The following is a 15183-nucleotide window of genomic DNA, read 5'->3' on the forward strand; positions in this document are numbered from 1 at the left end:
GCAAATTTATTGAATATTTTTTAAGAGTACCTACTTTTGGTTTTTTAATTATCTATTCATTAAAAATCGTTACTATTCCATTTATAGAATATTAAGGTAGTAGCCAACATAAAATTATATTGAAAAAGAAATTTCAAAAATCATTTTAGGCCAAAACTTAAATTAATAGCCTAATTCAAACAAGCCGCTTTTAACAATAAAAATTTTCATTTTGAAACAGAAGAGGGAAAACAAATTCAAAAACCGGAAAATTAATTTCACAGGTAATAAAGATTAAATGAGAAAATAGGATTATTGAAACGTTTATAATACTCGTACATATCGAAATGAAGATAAAAAGAAAGAATTATAATAATTAGATTGTTTACTAGTTCGTTGATTATAATGAAATTTAATGGATAATTATTATCTTTTCAGTTAAATTAATTGCATTTTGATTAAATTGTTCATTTTATGCTTTAAATTTAATAAATTAAATTTAAATAAAATTAAACATCTTTCTAAATATATTTTCATTACTTTTTCTACAAAAATTAGATACCTCTTCTTCCGGCTGACTCCTCCTGCTCATTCTTTAATTTCACTTTTGACTTCTTTATCGTACATTTTTTATTTTTCCGTATCTTTATTTTCTATTTCCTTCCTGTTATTTCTTCCTTCATTACTCATTCATATTCTTTCTGAAGCTACCAAGTTGTTTTTCAGTTCACTCTGCGTAAATTTTCTTTTCATATATTTGTATGATAAATGGCCTGACGCACTAAATATATACTTTTTTCTTTTTCAGTAATATTTCTAGTAAGAATCAGAAATATTGATTCAAAAAAATATCGAAATTAAAAAAACTTAATACTTGATTGAATATTGTTACGATTTTGTAATTTTAATACGGTTATTATTAATATTCTTATACATTCTGCTGCCTTTATATATATATCTAAGTCCACAAATTTGTTTCTAAAATGACGGCTTTATGTTAGTGAAATACATCTGAATAGAGAGATGACAACTTTAGTAACATCTGGATGTTTGAACGTTTGGACAGCTAAGTTTGAATGTTTATCTTGACAAGCAAGACGCAGAGATTGATTGACTGAAATAACTACTTCATCATACCGGAATAATTAGTGACCTCTACCACTTAATTATTAATTATTTCAAAGTTTCATCAAATTTCTTTTCATATTCAACGGATAGTATTTAGGTTTATTTTTCTAAATAAAAGAAATTTATTTAGTTGCTTTTATACGGATGTGAATACTAGATCGTGGATACCGGTGTCCTTAACCGGTTTTAAGTAACCACATATCTCAAAAATGGTCGACCTCAGACTGTACAAGATTACACTTCATTTACATTCATACATATCATCCTCATTCATCCTCTTAAGTAATACCTTACGGTGGTTCCGGAAGCTAAACAGAAAAATAAAAGAAATACTAAGTAAATGTAACCATGAACCACAATTTACACAAGTAAATTGTGTAATTTTATACGGCGATCCTGACTGTAGATGCTGACCCTATCGTAGCTTCTGCTAAACTGTGAACTCTAGTGAATCTAATTTATGCATCTTACGTTTGCGATGAAGAGGGGTGACTTCCCGCGAGTTCAATTTAATGGTGTTTAAATCTCGCATGCTAACAGCGTGCGACACCTAGGACTTCATCTGGATTTTAGTCTGACGTGGAGGATTCATATCAAGAAGTAAAGGACGCAGCTTAAAATTAAGTTCAGGGAGAGGTACTGGTTGTTAGGCAGGGGGTCGCAACTATCATTTCCTAACAACCAATTGCTGTACTCAGCGTTCCTGAAACCGATTTGGACCTACGAAATTCAACTATGGTGTAAGACAAGCAAGAATAACATCGAAATCGTACAGTGATTCCAGAAAAACCTATTGAGAAATATAAGGCAAGCGCCGTGGTTTGCAGAAAACATAGAAATACACGATAACCTGGGATTGACAACGTTTTAGAGGAGATACGGCGATTCGGTACAAGATACAAAATGAGACAGAACAAACATGAGACAGAACATGTTCTGTCAACATGACAGAACATGTTCAGTTAAAGTTAGCAGATTAATAGCAGGCTCACTATTAACCTGCTAGGTAATAGCGAAGATGTAAGATGCCTAAAGCGACTGCATATATTAGATCTGTAAGTTCTTCAAAATTTGAAATGAATCAGCTACTCTAGGATGTGCATCGTCAAAATTCTTCATTTCGTTTCGTCACTTACTTTTGTTGATTCTTTGAATTGTTTTACTGTTTCTTAGTTTGATTAGTTATTCTTTGAATGACTGATAAGATTTTTTGGTTTTTTCTGTGGTTTTTATAGTTGGAAACTTTATCATTGATCTTTGGATTCATCTTTTGTGTACAATGTTTATTACACATTTATGCATACTGTAAAAGATATGTATACATATGAATATATATACAGTTTTTTGAAGGATTTCACTATGTCGTTTTTTTGTATTAAAATTTACTTATGGTTCCAGTATACTGGAACAGATTGTTAATTAAACACTGCTGGAAAATTAAAAAAATAAATAAAAAATTGTTCTTATTTAACAAGCTTATTATTTTTGAAAATATTTAAATTTTTATACGAGTCATGTGACTTTTTTTCATACTGCCGTTCTACAGTTAGTTTGTTACTACATAGTTTATGATTGTGAGTTTGAATGATTTTCAAAGTTTGTAAACTTTAATAGAATTTATCATTGTATTTTGTAGAAGTTGATTGTAAATAATTTTTTTAAGACTGTATCTACGTACTTTTTTTATTATATAAAATTTAAAATAGCACTTTATTTAACCAATACTACAAAAATTTCGTATCTTTATAAAATAAAAAAAATGATATTCCAATAAACTCCTAACCTGAATATTATTTACTTTTACTTATACTTTAAAATTTCTTTTTAATGTTATTTTCATCGTGTAAATCATTTCATTACGGTCTTGGTGATGAAAATGGTTTAAAATTGTTTTATTAAGTCTCTTTATACACAGTAAACACTGCGTACTCTTTCTACGTCATCAGAGAAAAAAATCCGAAAGAACGCCATTGTTTCAGGTCCTGTTCATTGTTTACTCCTCATAATCCTACGGGCTCTTCTACGTCCATTACCTTTTCTTTTCTATTTCTATTTTCACATTCTTCTTATTCCTACTATTCTTCTGCCGTTTTGTTTTTCCTCTTTTCGTATTCCCGGAGGCGTAAAACAGTAGTAAACTTACATGGTAACACAAAGATACTGTGTAAAAATATTTTTAAATCATTTTTTTTCTACATTTTACGACAAAAAATTGAAACAGTATGATAATTTTTAATATAAGGCCTAACAAAGCATTTACCTTTCACCTGTGTAATAGAAAATACATTTTTTAACGTTTAAAATAATTAAAATAATTTTCATCTTGGTTACGTTATTAATATATATATATCCGCTATAACTTTCATTAAAACAAAATAACTAATATTAAAAACCATAGTTATATTATTTTAAAAAATTAACAAAAATGAGTTATATATATATCTACAATCCATTTTATTTATAAAAAGCAAATATATTTTAGACTGAATTCATGACTGCACAATCTAGCATAATTCAAATATTTGGTAAATTGGACCGTTCACATATAATTCAAAAGGCATGCAATATTTCACCAAGAAAACTTCTTTTAGTTTATTGGTAAACATTCTTCTTTACTGATTTTTATGAAGCTTTTATTGTATAAGATATTTAATTGATGTAAAATGTACGGTGTAGAAAAATGCAGCATACCTGGACTGTAAGGAGCCAGCCTGAAATTCCTTTAACCACTTCAACTTGATGCATAAGTATCGATATAATGCGCAAGGTAATTTCGAATACAGCATATAAATAGCACGACTAAAATAATATCATTTCACAAATAAACAAGATATTATAAAAATAATTTTGTTATATTTTTAAACATTTAAATATATCAGATTAACAACTCCAAGGAGGTTGAAAAATAATCTTATAACTTATCATAATCTTCATATAACAACATTAAGATTCGATGTAAAGCTAATTAAATAAATGCCTGAAGAAACATGACGATGAGCCGTTTTTTACCTTCTATCGTAATTATATTCCTCTGTCGGTTAGAAAATTGTTGTGTACATAATGTGAATAAATAAACAAATAGCGAAGTTAAAATCTTACATACTAATTTGACACCACATTATAACCAAGTTTTGAAATTATAAAGCAAATAATACATTTTTTTCAAATGGCAATTCTGTAGCGCATGAGAAAATGCCACGATTGACTAGGATTCGAACTCGTGAATCCGAATTAAATGCCGAGATGCTACTAAACACGCCATGGAGGCCGGTAAATAATATATATGATATTACATCAGATTATCTTTTGTATAAATATTTCTTACATCCAGTCTTATTATTTTTCATAAAATCAGGAACATAATCTTAATTTTAAAAAAAAGGCACGCACATACAAACACATAGTCATGTAAATACATATCTACGTATATTTTTATCCATATGGAAAAAAGGATATTATTTATTATATTTAGGTTATAAACCTGCCGGGTTAGACTAGTGGCTAAACTCGTTATCACAAAATCAACTAATTTTCAAAGTAGAGAATTGTAAGACTTGAGTCCTTGTAATGTATAGGCATTTGCTTTTATAATGATCTTAATGCTACACTGTGGATACCGGTGTTCTTTAGTGGTTGGGTTTCAATTAACCATACGTCTCAGGAGTGGTCGACATGAGTATGTTCCAGACTAATGTTTACCGGTACATTTACACTTATTGAAGATAAGATCTACATCTGCAATTACGTCAGACCAGGCAAGCCATTAGGGGTAATTGCATTTGCCTAAACACACACACACCCTGACACGGTAGTAGCTGGAAAACAAGCATATTTAGGTTATAAGCCATATTTTTTTTTTACGTCATAATACTTTATAAATGTAGATGGATAAATATACATAAGATATAAAACAATAATATACAAATTTTTCTGTTAAAATTAGTCATTTAATTTAAATATTATTCAACAGTCTTATTAATTACAATTAGATGTCATTTTGTTGCTGCGAAGAGATGACTGGAAAAGAAAAATTCATGATTAATGTGACTTATTTCAAATCATAAAAGACTTTTTTTTTATTTCTTTAAAATATTGATCCTTTTATACGTATTTTGTAAAAATACGTATAAAAGGATTAGAAAATATCGAATAATATTATTATATCTTTTTTAGAAAATATCGAATAATATTACTTATATTTTTAATGAGTAAAAAAAATTAATTAAATTGAAATAAATACCAAAATTTTAGGTTAATTGACTTTTGTTAAAATGTTTTTGTTTATAAATATGCTTTTCTAAAAAAGAAACATATATTTAAAAAAATTAATTAATTAATTAAACTAAGTAAACGAATACAGAAATAAAACAGATAATAATTTTTTTAATTCTACTAGTAAAATGAAGATTTCTAACAAAATGTTTTATTAATTCAATTGAAAACGTATTATTTCTATTACCTTTCAAACTATTATTTTTTATTTTTTTTTATTCGCATTATTTATATTTTTACGTTAATTTTATTTTAAAATTTTATAGTTTTATTTATTTAAAACATGGATAGGCCTAAAAATCGCTATCCGTCTGGGAAACGAAACCAAGAGAGACTACATCTTGATGAAATAAGTCAAGAAATATAGAGAAACTGGAACTGAACTTGAGTGTTAAAAACCGGAACTGAACTTGAGTAAGACTTTGTGTGGTGTAGAAATGTGGAAATATATATACAGTGTTCCGAGGACACTGACTAAATTTAAGATACTGATTTAGGATATAAAAAAAAAACTGATGTGAACACCGCATGATTTTCTTATACGCCTATTAAATTATATACACACATTTTTTCTAAAATGAAAAGTACATAAAATTCTATCTCATTAGTAACTTCTGATATTATTATTATTATTATTATTATTATTATTATTATTATTACTGAATTATTATTTATCGTAAAAACTTTTATAATCAGAGGTAAATAATTATTAATAAATAAGTATTACATTTAAATTTAAAAAAAAGATTTAAAATAAAAAAAAGACATGAAGTCTCATTCGAACCGATGTGCCTTCCCCTTGTAAGATCCAAATATTTCATTAATAAAATTTTATTTGGCTATATCTCTGTAACCAATGAAAATAAGTACCACTTATATCTTGAAAAGCTATCAATGACGGTTAATTATTGCAGTTAAGAAAGAGTCCAAAATCCAATTTTTTGGGGGATTTTGGGCTGTTTTGGACACTTTTAGTTCAGTCGATTGCAAAAAAAAAGGGGAGGTGTGCAACTAGATGTTACAACAGCGCTAAATCCAAAATTTCAATATCCCACGGCTAATCGTTTCTGTTATGACAGATATGTACGTATGTATGTATACGTCTGTACGTATACATACATACGTATAGACGTCACACCGAAACTAATCCAAATGGATACAGGGATGGTCAAAATGGATATTTCCGTTGAAATCTGGAAACCGAAATTTTTCGCGTTCACAATACTTCCTTTACTTCGTGCAAGGAAATAATAACAATAAAGTCCATATGGACAAATATCCTATTCCGTTTCATTTTCCTTTTAGCCGACATTTTGTTTTTGTTTTTTTCAATAAAATTGTATTTTTTAAGAATGGATTAAGCAATTTAAAAAAAAATTGGTATATATATACCCAAAAACATATTCTACAAAATAAATAATCTTGAAAGTTTCATAAAGGCTACCATTTAAATGTTTTAATCACTACTAGCTCCACAGATATTAATTTTATCGATTAATATTCCATTAGGTAAAATTTTATGTATTTTATTGTGATCAAATTGACCCTCATTTTTTCAAATCAATGAGTGCCATACAGGTTTAAATTTCAACTTAGGAATAGATAAATGGATCAAAAAAAATTGTCAGACTAACAAAAAAACGAAAGATTGTAAGCCGTAACTCGAAACGTTTTCGCCCGATATAAATATTTCGCCCGATTTTCAGCTCTTCTAATAAAAAGAAGCCCTACAGTAATACTTAGGAAGGAATAAAGTTGGTGGTTTCTTATGTAATTTGAGCAGGAAAAGAGGATAAAATAGGTTCCAGAACTGTAACTCTAATAGTCTTTGTGATATCCGACATAAAACACAAAATTTGGTGTCGAAAAACAAGTTGTTTTTAGGTGTGTAGTACAATAGCTTTGTTAAATGACTAATAAATTCGGAATATTTATTAAAAATACTTGTAGAAAATGTAATTCTGAAAAAAATTAATGTAAATACATCCAGTAAAAAATAAATTAAAAGCTTTTAAAAATCGGGTTTTTATTGAAGCGAAATTGACGAAAAATAAACAGAAAATCGTATTATTCTTTTTGCATCTCGTAAAAATTCTTTTTAATGCATTCTTTTATGCATTTTTTAAACATTCTTCGGTATATAAATATGTATATATATATACGCACGCGCGCGCGAGTTATTATTACTTCATCTATACGTGTCCCAAGCTTTCTTATTCCAGTGATATCACAGATACCACCTAAAAAAGCTTTATCTTCCGCTAAAAACCAACGATTTAGTTCCGTACAATTGTGAATTCGGGTGTCTTTATGATTTTAAGTCGATTGTCTTGGAATCTACCTCGAACACGTTTGCGGTAATTCGATTTATCAGGGATGATGAAATGGACAATATCGATACTCGTCCAAAAATTTTACAGTTTTCCAAATTCTTTATGTCTATACTTGTGAGTGAGATCATTAATGCAATTTTTCAAAGCGTTAATCGAAACTTTTCCTGGTCTTCCACTATGATGAAAATCGGTGATACTTGTTCTGTACGATTTAAACTGTTTAATCCATTAATAACATTTTTCGTGGTAAGTACACTTATTACCATACTGTTTTATAACCGTGATGAATTTCGCCCAGATTTACACGTTCAAAAAAATAAAAATGTTATCGCAGCACGCTGTTCTTCCATGGTATACGGTTCAAGTGGAGCCGATATTTTGAAATAAACAAAAAGGTTTATAATTATAAAAAAAACTTTTCGTAGAGGTGATATTTGGTAGATTTCATAAGAAAGCTGCCTACCTATTGTAATGGGTATCATGATTCGACTTCCGGAAAATGTCGACATATCTTCGCGTTTCACATCCCCCAGACCCCAAAACCACCGTCAGCTCAAAAGTTCATTTATATATCTATATATATTTATTTCAGTTTCTTGTGGACACGACAAATGCCGTAATTTTGCGCCAATCACTTTCAAATTGTTCCTTAAAAATAACTCGTCCCAAAATACCGGTCAAATTCGTTAACTGCCAAAATCAGACCATGGTGGTGGAAATGGGAGGCTTTTTTGAAAAAAACAAGATATTGTTATAATTTTCTTTTTTTTAGAAAGTAAAATATCGAATTCATTTAAAGTTCCTACTATTCTTTAAATAAGGGCCTAAAACTTATTAAAGTAATATTTAAAACTAAACTTTAATTTTAAAGTAAAGTTTAAAGTTAAACTTATTAAGTAACATTTTTTGTTATCACCAACCATTGACCACGGAGTGGAAAAAATAGGGTTCGAAGACAAAAAAAAATGATACCTTCCTTAATAGGCACAGTATCCAATCGGTTTAAACTGGTCGCTAATCCTCTGAACATTACCTAAAAATTTTGTCTGAACAATTTTTGATATAGCCAACCCTTACAGCAAGGGATGACCAGAGTTTTGCTGGAATTGTAAGATTGGGCTGGTATGCTAAATATGTGAAACTTTTTTCACATGCAACCATTGTCGTAATAAATTTGAAATTTTTCTTAACTTTAAGCCAGAAATTTTTTTTTCTCCCATTTAGCACCGAAGAAATCTACCTCCGCCTTCCGGCGTGCCGAAAGGAATTTTTTTTTATTCAAGGGAACCAACTTGAATGTCAAACAATTTCTGTTTATTCTATTAAATTGTTTTTCCGGTTGTTGCCATCGCAGTTTCAATATTTTCACTTGAATTTTTGCAGAAAAATATTTTTAATATGAAAATGACATCACATCTTTTATCACTAGCATCACCACTGCGGTTATTTTTAAATTATCGCCCGTGCTTATTTTTAAATTATTAATGTTTTATCTACTACATAAATATTAATATTATAATTTACGTTTTTTTTTTTTTTTAATTTTTTGTAACTTACGTAAACAATGAAGCGGGAAATATTACGAAAACAATAAATTGTACAATATTAATTCACTATTGATTTTCTTTCTTCTTGTGACCCCTGAAGTGTTTACCACATTTCAAACCTCACCAAACTCTCTACTATATAAACCAAAAAAAGAAAAAAACTATTAAATCACAAAAAAACCTAATCATAAATAGATGACTTAAAACTTTTACTAAATTTAATGTTGTATAAATCAAAAGATATCGTGTATGTCGATTGTCATTGCCTATATCGATCGTTGTTTATGTCAATATCGACTTTCTCAGACATTAATTATGTGTTAAAAATATTATGTGTCCAATATTAAATATTATGTAATTATTAAGATGCAAACACTCCCTGGACAAATATAATGTTAAATTATCAGCATAATCGGTTCAGTTGTTTTTGAATTATTAGGCCACATACAAAACGAAGATTGTCTTTTAGTTATATAAAGTAGAATATAAAAATCGAATACTTGAAATGTTTACATAAAAATAAAATATATCATCAAATCAATATAGGTTTTATAACTGTAACAGAGTTTATTACATTTAATTTTCCTTAATTATATTATTAAAAAAAAAACTGTAGGAAATTTTTAATGGTGTCACAGGTCAAATCACGAAAAAACTGTTTAAAAATAAGTATAATCTGTAGATATTTATAAGATTATCTGAAATAATTTTAAAAGTACCTTTTAATTTCCGAATATAAAAAGTGAAATTAGTAATGGAAATAAAAAGGACAATTTATCATCAAAAAATAAAGACAATCGAATTTACAGCCTAACGGAAATAGAATAACAGAAATTCGTGATAAATAGAAAATCAATTAAACGAAAATAGATAAATTAAGAGTAGTTATTTTTGAAGGGTGATTGGTCGAGAGGTATTTTAGGAAAGAGAAGCCATATATGATGAAAGATAAGGGGGAAAGTGAGAGAAAAAAAAGAGATAACGATATGTATGGTAAAAGAGTGAAAGAATAAGTGCGAAGCAAAAGTGCTATACAAGAATATTACACACAAAGCTTCCCCACAACTGCTACGTCAGTCAGGACGTGATCCTGATAAGCGCTACATAATCGATTCTTCCTTCAGGACTCAGGATTGTAACAACAATAATAATAATTGGGAAAGGGTTTTTCCTTCCTATCTCACATTCTTTTATAATAGTTGACAGTAAGACATAATTTGCTAACAATAATTTTTTTTTAAATTAAATTTCAAGAAATAAAAAAAATTAACGATCTATCATTTTAAAAGAAATCATTTCGTTACGATTTTCATTCTTTAAATATTAAAATGATGGGTTAATTAGTAAATTATTAAATTTTTTTTTGGAATTTTTATTGCAACAATACACTTTGTACGCGTATATCATATTGTACCATTATACATCTTACAATATATCATAAAAATCTTTGCTGAAAATTTAACATTTAATAAATATTTTCTTTTCTAATTTTAAAAGAGACTATACTAATTTACGCCAGTTTGATCGTCCATCCTTTAAAAAACAATAGTTCCTAAATAAGTCAGTCGTCTGAATTATTTAAAATAAATTAAATAATTTCGTGTTGTTTTTTTTACTTCCTTGTACGAAGTAAAGTAAGTATTATGATCACGAAAAATTTTGGTTTTCAGATTTCAACGAAAATATCCATTTTGACCATCCCTGAATCCATTTTAACTAGTTTCGTACGTACGTACGTTTGTATCTCGCATAACTCAAAAACGATTAGCCGTAGTATGTTGAAATTTTGGATTTAGGACTGTTCTAATCTAGTTGTGCAAATCCTCTTTTGATTGCAATCGACTGAACCAAAAGTATCCAAAAGAGCCCAAATTCCAAAAACACTTGGATTTTGGACTTTTTCTTAACTGCAGTAATAAGCCCTTATTGAGAGCTTTTCATCGATATATCATAAGTGGTAGTTATTTTCATTGGTTCCAGAGTTATAGGCAAATAAAATTTTAATTAACGAAATATTTGTATCATACAAGCGGAAGGTATATCGGTTCGAATCAGATTTCATCTTTTTTTTTAATTTGTTTTTTAACTTTTTTTTAATTAAAGTATATTAATTCTCTAATAATTATTAATCCGTGACTGTAAAAAAGGTTTTACAATAAATAATTATTCAATAATAATAATAAAATACGAAAAAAATCAGAAGTTATTAAGAAATAAAATTTTATGTACTTCTAAAAATGTGTATATATTATTTAATAAGCATTAGTACATATGTGGGTATGTAATAGATTTGGTGAAATATCTGATTATTTAATATTAATTGGAAATTATAATTTAGAATCGTATTATTTTTGAATATTCAAGTTTAATTTTAATTATTCTGGAATTTCTGTTTCATTTTATCTACATTAAAGTTAACTATAGAATGACTGAAAAATTGACCCTCACAAGAACAATATATACACTGTGGCATACATGCCCTATCTTTAATAAATTACAAAAAATTCTTATCTTGCAGTTCATTACTCTGATATTGTCGGACAATATTCTCCCTAAGTCGGAGTTGATTATTATTTCGTTTATTTGTTTTTTGCCAATCATTCAATCGCTCTTTGGTTTGATATAATTCATCAGATCTTAATTTGTGTACACGTTCTCTAGTTTTCAAATTTTCTCTCTCCTTATATTCATCATTGTCTCTTAATCTTTTTATTCTTAACATTTTCTTACTCTTTATATTTATCACCTTCTCTTAATCTTTTTATTCTTTTTTTTTATTTGTAAAACATTTTCTTTCTGTTTATTTTTTTGGTATGCAACATTTTCTTCCTTATTTCATTTTCCTTTTTTAAATTTAAATATATTGATCTATTAGTAATTATTAACCTCTGATTGTAAAAAAAAATTACAATAAATAATAATTCAATAAAAATAAAAAATGAAAAAAATAATCAGAAGTTATTAGTGAATGTACATTAAAAAATATGTATATATAATTTAATAGGCGTACAAGGAAGTTATATGGTGTCCACATCAGATTTTTTTTATTTAATACTCCCGTATAAAGAATAAGAATTCTATAGATTACGTAGTTTTTCAAACGCTGAGAAATAGGTTTTTTTTATAATCATGTAAAACTTAGATATTTTGATCAAGATAAAGTGTCTATCTTCAAATTCTTTGGATAAAAAAAAGAAAAATTCATAAACAATGTTATGTAGCGAAAGTATGAGAACACCTGGATCTTTTCACAATTAATTTTTGAAATAAGGAATAAAGTTATCATTTTAATTCGTAAAAATAAAACTATATCTTTAAAAATAGTGATTATATTATGGTTTTATATTTTAGTATTTAATCACAGAGAATTCTACATGCTCTTAGTTTTCAGTAATGTTATGTAGTTCAACTAAAGAATTACGTTCATTTTCGTTAATCAAGGCATCAGTTAAACATTTTTCATGATTTTTTCATTTTTTAGTCTAACCAATTTTCATTGGTTGGACTAAAAAGTTACTTTTTGAAAATAACATTAGCCAATGTATTTTCAAAATTATTTATCACAGAAAGCTCTGCTTTCCATTGTAGTTACTAAGTTTTTATCAGTATAAAATTTAGAATTAGATCAAATGCTTTACTGGAATCGCAAAAAATTAAAGATGTAATCTTTTTTTACATCTTCAAATTTTTAAATATTTTAAATCTAAAAATATTATTAATAGTTTAAATTTTATTTTCTATACCTTGATGAGAAGCGTAACCTCTTTCCATTATCTCTATGAGTTTATGTCTGTTATTTGTCTACTGTTTAATGACGTTATAAATTTCTTTTGTTTGTTTTTCATTACAACTATGTAAACTCTTGTACATATGTGGTCTTATTCAGTGCGAGTGTGTTTATACATATGAACTTTATATATGTATGTATGTACTTTATATATATGTACGTTTTATTGAGGGTTTTCGTTTGAAATCCCTCATTATGTACCTTTTTGTAATACGATTTACTTGAGGTTCCTAATTTGGAACCGACTGTAAATAAAAAAAATGTGAGGCAAAATAATTATTTAAAAACTGGCAAATGGCTGCTACATCAGTAAATAACTTTTTCCTAAAACCACGCTGAAAGTTTATTAATGGGTTGTTTTTTAAGAAATGTTGAAAATAGATTTTTCATAAATTTTGTTAAAAGTAGTTTAAAAAATACGGGCATACCGAAATTGGCCAAAATGTTTTGTAAATTAAATGTCACACCTTTCTTGAGGAGGGGAATAATCATACATAATACTTTAATTTAAAATTTCGTATCATAGAATATTTTTTAAATAGTTATACTAAAAATTTAACTCCCTATTGTCGGTACGAAAGGATTAACTAGTCAGATATCTGAGGAATCTACCAAATTTTTTATTTGAAAACTGTAAAAAAGATGAAGCAGGAATCTTCTTCATTAGAAATTTTAAAAAATTTATTTGTTTAAACATTTTTTATCATGGTAATGGTTTAAACGATGGTAAAACAATCGATATGGACATCTGAATTTATTTTTTTAATAAAATTGTTATATGTTGTATTGGAGGAGCTGTTTAACCGTTTAACGTTATTTATTTAACTGATTAAAGTCATACCTTACCAACCGTAAACAAGTAGTTGAAATTTCACCTTTTAAAAAAAATAACTATGAAAAATTTAGATTCTCGCTTCAAGATATGATGAAATTGATTTTGTTACAAACAAAGTCAAACCGTTCTCCTCTGAAATGCCTTACGCAAAGCTGGTCATCATTATTAAATATTTATTATACCTACATATATTCCTATATAAAATATATCGCCTTCTCTAGGGGACCCCTCAAAAAATCAGAATTAGTTTTTAAAATACAAAAAAGTGCTCTCAGATAAACATCTGGCTCCCAAATTACGAATTATGTAGACCAATATTTAGAAAATTAAATTACGTCAACTTATGCTTATGTTTGTATTTAAGAATGTGCAATCTTTGTTAAAAAGAAGTGATTTTTCTACCAAACCAAACAACCGAAATGTTTTTATAAAACGCAGCATAATACTTCAGTTTATATGAAAGAGCCTTATTACGTTCTCGTTGCCATTTTTAATAAATTGCCGTACCATCTGAAAATCCTTCCACAAATTTATTTTTTAATAAAATTAGAGGATTTATTGTTATGGAAACTTTTTTATTACTCTGCCGATGAATTCTAAACAATATTAATTGAAAAAGCAAAAAAAAAACAAAAAAAAAACGATTTATCTACTTCCCGTTAAACGTACGGGTATATGTAAATAAGGTTCAAAATAAATTTCAAAAGCGCTAACTGAACTGTGAATTATTTTTTAGCAATTATTTATCTATAATTTATTTCCTTAATATAATATCACATGATTGTAAAGAGGGTCTTTCATTTTCAGTACAAAAAGTAAGATTGGAATAAAACAAAAAATATGTGTAATATCAACCAATTTTTGCTTCCTTGTACGAAGTAAAGAAAGTGTTGTAATCGCGAAAAATTTCGGTTTTCAGATTTCAACGGAAATATCCATTTTGACCATCCCTGAATCCATTTTGACTAGTTTCGTACGTACGTACGTACGTATCTCGCCTAACTCATAAACTATGAGCCGTAGAATGGTGAAATTTTGGAATTAGGACTGTTTTTTTTTTTTGTAACATCTAGTTGTGCCCTTGCTCTCCCCTTTTGATTGTAATCGACTGGACCAAAAGTGTTCAAAAAAGCTCAAAATCCAAAAACATTTGAATTTTGGACTTGTTTTTTAACTGCAATAATAAGCCCTCATTAAGAGATTTTCAACAATACATCATAAGTGGTACGTATTTTCATTGGTTCCAGAGTTATAGCCAAATAAAGTTTTAATTAATGAAATATTTGGATCTTATAAGGGGAA

General features: G+C 27.6%; 1 long non-coding RNA gene across 2 annotated transcripts in view; it reads right to left on the minus strand.

The window, feature by feature from the left end:
• LOC142327397 (uncharacterized) overlaps nucleotides 1-13038 on the minus strand; it is a 36957-nt gene extending 23919 nt beyond the window's left edge. The window contains exons 1-3 of one of the 2 annotated variants that reach the window (XR_012756977.1): nucleotides 13003-13038; nucleotides 9270-9394; nucleotides 5079-5124 (exon numbers count right to left, since the gene is read on the minus strand). This is a non-coding gene — a long non-coding RNA (uncharacterized LOC142327397). Of the gene's footprint in view, nucleotides 1-5078; nucleotides 5125-9269; nucleotides 9395-13002 lie in introns of those variants that run through there. The other variant, XR_012756978.1, reaches the window with a different exon arrangement.
• Between the last annotated feature and the right edge of the window lie 2145 nt (nucleotides 13039-15183).

This window comes from Lycorma delicatula, chromosome 7 (assembly GCF_047948215.1).
Source record: "Lycorma delicatula isolate Av1 chromosome 7, ASM4794821v1, whole genome shotgun sequence".
Taxonomy (NCBI): domain Eukaryota; kingdom Metazoa; phylum Arthropoda; class Insecta; order Hemiptera; family Fulgoridae; genus Lycorma; species Lycorma delicatula.